At 48.1% G+C, this 5007-nt stretch overlaps 1 pseudogene; it reads left to right on the top strand.

The window, feature by feature from the left end:
* Positions 1–505: 505 nt before the first annotated feature.
* On the top strand, positions 506–623 carry LOC124790735 (annotated as a pseudogene).
* The last annotated feature ends 4384 nt before the right edge of the window (positions 624–5007 follow it).

Consider the following 5007-nt stretch of genomic DNA (forward strand, 5'->3'; position numbering starts at 1 on the left):
AGAGTAAGCACGCCACTTGCAGTTACAACACGCTACACGACAACTCCAGTTTTCTATCCACCCCAAGTTCAGGCATATATTTACGTATTTCAATAGTTCTAAACTTACGTTACACATTTTTAAAGAAAGTTACAGTATTTACGACTTCGATATTTTATCGGGCAATTGTAAATTCATAAATAACTCTATGGGCCATTAGGTTGTTGATAATCGATTTATTGTAGCTAAGTTATTAAAGAGCAATATGTAGATCGATCCACAGCATGTTATTTAGATCGAAGAGTAAACGACTCTCACGGGATCCTTTCCTGTCACAATCCCTAGCGACATTGTCGTCGCCGCCGTTATGTGAAACGCTAACCTTCGTAATGTTTCCATAAGGTGAAGTTCGGCGGCCCTAAAGTATTTTATAAAATGCATTGCCAGCTGATGGTTAAATGCATTTTACCTAATCTTCGTATCTTCTCTTATTCTCGTATATCTCGGCCAGTATGTTGCAACCACGGCCAACAACCTTGCCACAGTCGTAACACCGGTTCCCGTCAGATCACCGAAGTTAAGCGCGGTCGGGCTGGGCTAGAACTTGGATGGGTGACCATCAGATCTGCCGAGTGCTGTTGGCAAGCGGGATGTACTCAGCCCTTGTCAGGCAAAAACTGAGGTGCTGCTTGATTGAGAAGTAGCGGCTCTGGTCTCGTAAACTGAATACGGCCGTGAAAGTGGTGTGCTGACCACGTCCCCATCCACATCCAGTGACGCCTGTGGGCTGAGGATGATACGGCGGCCGGTCGGTGCCGTTGGGCCTTTTTGGCCTGTCCGGACGGAGTTTAGCTGAGCAGGTTCAAATGGCTCTGAGCACTATGGGACTCAAAATCTGTGGTCGTCAGTCCTCTAGAACTTAGAACTACTTAAACCTAAGTAACCTAAGGACATCACACACATCCATGCTCGAGGTAGGATTCGAACCTGCGACCGTAGCGGTCGTTCGGTTCCAGACTGAAGCGCCTAGAACCGCTCGGCCACAGCGGCCGGCTAGCAGGGCAGGTAATGACGAGAGTTTCTGAATGTGTGTCGCGAGCAGGTAGCAGAGACGATTCGAGGCCGTACTGTGCCATTCCGGAACGGTCGCCGAGTCCTCTCTCGCAGCGGGAGCAGGCATTACGGCGGCGACTGTGCGCCAAATGAAATTTTAAATGGCGCTCCTCGGCTACTGAGCTTCGTTATGTCACAGGGGGAGCGGACGGTGCAGTGCGTTAACCAAGCGGCGGTGGCAGGACGCAGATTCTCTCATGCATGTATGCATGTAATATGTGACGCGCGCCAAATTACGGCGGCGCCGTGTTTGACGCTCTCCAGGGGTCAGGCGGGTGGCGCTAAAAAGACGGAAAGGCTGGAAGCTGGACGAACTAGTTGCAAGAGAGAGAGAGAGAGAGAAAGAGAGAGAGAGAGAGAGAGAGAGGCTGCTCATCCACTAGTCTGCATTGACGTCAGACCTAAACAACAAGGTGACCGGAAACAACGAAAAAACAAAGCGGTTTGCTCTCGCATTTCTGCCTGACTCAGTTTGACCAATTATTCTTCGAGTCATTTCGCAGGGGTACAGAGGAAGCAGTAATTACCTGGTATGAGAGAGACGAAAATTAATAATTCTCTACCTGACTCAGTTTCACCAATTATTCTTCGAGTCATTTCGCAGGATTACAGAGGGAGCAGTAATTGCCTGGTATACGAGAGACGAAAATTAATAAATGTAATTCAATGTAATTCAAAGAGAATTGTTGTTATGGTCTTCAGTCCTGAGACTGGTTTGATGCAGCTCTCCATGCTACTCTATCCTGCGCAAGTTTCTTCATCTCCCAGTACTCACTGCTACCTACATCCTTCTGAATCTGCTTAGTGTATTCACCTCTTGGTCTCCCTCTACGATTTTTACCCTCCACGCTGCCCTCCAATGCTAAATTTGTGATCCCTTGATGCCTCAAAACATGTCCTACCAACCGGTCCCTTCTTCTAGTCAAGTTGTGCCACAAACTCCTCTTCTCCCCAATTCTGTTCAATACCTCCTCATTAGTTATGTGACCTACCCATCTAATCATCAGCATTCTTCTGTAGCACCACATTTCGAAAGCTTCTATTCTCTTCTTGTCCAAACTATTTATCGTCCATGTTTCACTTCCATACATGGCTACACTCCATACAAACACTTTCAGAAACGACTTTCTGACACTTAAATCTATACTCGATGTTAACAAATTTCTCATCTTCAGAAACGCTTTCCTTGCCATTGCCAGTCTACATTTTATATCCTCTCTACTTCGACCATCATCAGTTATTTTACTCCCTAGATAGCAAAACTCCTTTACTACTTTAAGTGTCTCATTTCCTAATCTAATTACCTCAGCATCACCCGATTTAATTTGACTACATTCCATTATCCTCGTTTTGCTTTTGTTGATGTTGATGGACAAGAAGAGAATAGAAGCTTTCGAAATGTGGTGCTACAGAAGAATGTTGAAGATTAGATGGGTAGATCACATAATTAATGAGGAGGTATTGAACAGAATTGGGGAGAAGAGTAGTTTGTGGCACAACTTGACTAGAAGGGGGGACCGGTTGGTAGGACATGTTTTGAGGCATCAAGGGATCACAAATTTAGCATTGGAGGGCAGCGTGGAGGGTAAAAGTCGTAGAGGGGGACCAAGAGATGAATACACTAAGCAGGTTCAGAAGGATGTTGGTTGCAGTAAGTACTGGGAGAATGGGAGAATGAACAACCTCAAATCTTCTCTCTCAATGTGTAAGCTAAGGAGACAAAATATTTACTGCTATCATAAAAGACCGCCCTGTTCACATCGGAGCGCTGCGGGTGGTGCCGCTATCAGACGTTGACCTGACCCTACGCGGCACACACTCGTCATGGCAGTGGAGTGGAGTAGACGTATGTGTCGACTTTATGGAATCAGTAAGGCAAGACAGGTGGACGTTATAACCGGACATCCTCATCCGGCGTTACTTTTCATCAACAGTAGCTGTCGATACCACTATTATTTTTCGAATTTTGGACAGGGCAGTATTATCTCACTTCCTATTTTGAAAATTTTCATCTAATTTTATACACAGTATGTTATATTTCAAGTTAAAATTTATGAAAACGAATTACTTTGTAAAATATTTTAGTCTCGATGTTACAATCGATAAGTACTATTTCTGAACGCAGAGTTAAAATTATTCTCATCTGCATCTACATGGATACTCTGCAGATCACAATGAAGTGCCTGGCAGAGGGTTCATCGAACCACCTTCACAATTCTCTGTTATTCCAAACTCGTATAGCGCACGGAGAGAATGAACACTTATATCTTTCTGTACAAGATCTAATTTCCCTTATTTTGTCATAGTGATCGTTTCTTCCTATGTAGGCTCATCAACAAAATACACTCCTGGAAATTGAAATAAGAACACCGTGAATTCATTGTCCCAGGAAGGGGAAACTTTATTGACACATTCCTGGGGCCAGATACATCACATGATCACACTGACAGAACCACAGGCACATAGACACAGGCAACAGAGCATGCACAATGTCGGCACTAGTACAGTGTATATCCACCTTTCGCAGCAACGCAGGCTGCTATTCTCCCATGGAGACGATCGTAGAGATGCTGGATGTAGTCCTGCGGAACGGCTTGCCATGCCATTTCCACCTGGCGCCTCAGTTGGACCAGCTTCGTGCTGGACGTGCAGACCGCGTGAGACGACGCTTCATCCAGTCCCAAACATGCTCAATGGGGGACAGATCCGGAGATCTTGCTGGACAGGGTAGTTGACTTACACCTTCTAGAGCACGTTGGGTGGCACGGGATACATGCGGACGTGCATTGTCCTGTTGGAACAGCAAGTTCCCTTGCCCGTCTAGGAATGGTAGAACGATGGTTTCGATGACGGTTTGGATGTACCGTGCACTATTCAGTGTCCCCTCGACGATCACCAGTGGTGTACGGCCAGTGTAGGAGATCGCTCCCCACACCATGATGCCGGGTGTTGGCCCTGTGTGCCTCGGTCGTATGCAGTCCTGATTGTGGCGCTCACCTGCACGGCGCCAAACACGCATACGACCATCATTGGCACCAAGGCAGAAGCGACTCTCATCGCTGAAGACGACACGTCTCCATTCGTCCCTCCATTCACGCCTGTCGCGACACCACTGGAGGCGGGCTGCACGATGTTGGGGCGTGAGCGGAAGACGGCCTAACGGTGTGCGGGACCGTTGCCCAGCTTCATGGAGACGGTTGCGAATGGTCCTCGCCAATACCCCCAGGAGCAACAGTGTCCCTAATTTGCTGGGAAGTGGCGGTGCGGTCCCCTACGGCACTGCGTAGGATCCTACGGTCTTGGCGTGCATCCGTGCGTCGCTGCGGTCCGGTCCCAGGTCGACGGGCACGTGCACCTTCCGCCGACCACTGGCGACAACATCGATGTACTGTGGAGACCTCACGCCCCACGTGTTGAGCAATTCGGCGGTACGTCCACCCGGCCTCCCGCATGCCCACTATACGCCCTCGCTCAAAGTCCGTCAACTGTACATACGGTTCACGTCCACGATGTCGCGGCATGCTACCAGTGTTAAAGACTGCGATGGAGCTCCGTATGCCACGGCAAACTGGCTGACACTGACGGCGGCGGTGCACAAATGCTGCGCAGCTAGCGCCATTCGACGGTCAACACCGCGGTTCCTGGTGTGTCCGCTGTGCCGTGCGTGTGATCATTGCTTGTACAGCCCTCTCGCAGTGTCCGGAGCAAGTATGGTGGGTCTGACACACCGATGTCAATGTGTTCTTTTTTCCATTTCCAGGAGTGTATTTTCGCATTCAGAGGAGAACGTTGGTGATTCTAATTTCGTGACAAGTTTCCTGTGCGACCAAAAAAGCCTTTGTTTTAATGATGTCCACCCCCAAACCATTTCAGTGACTCTCTCTCCCATAATACAAAAGTGATGCCCTTCTTTGA

Source organism: Schistocerca piceifrons, chromosome 3, assembly GCF_021461385.2.
Source record: "Schistocerca piceifrons isolate TAMUIC-IGC-003096 chromosome 3, iqSchPice1.1, whole genome shotgun sequence".
NCBI classification, from domain to species: domain Eukaryota; kingdom Metazoa; phylum Arthropoda; class Insecta; order Orthoptera; family Acrididae; genus Schistocerca; species Schistocerca piceifrons.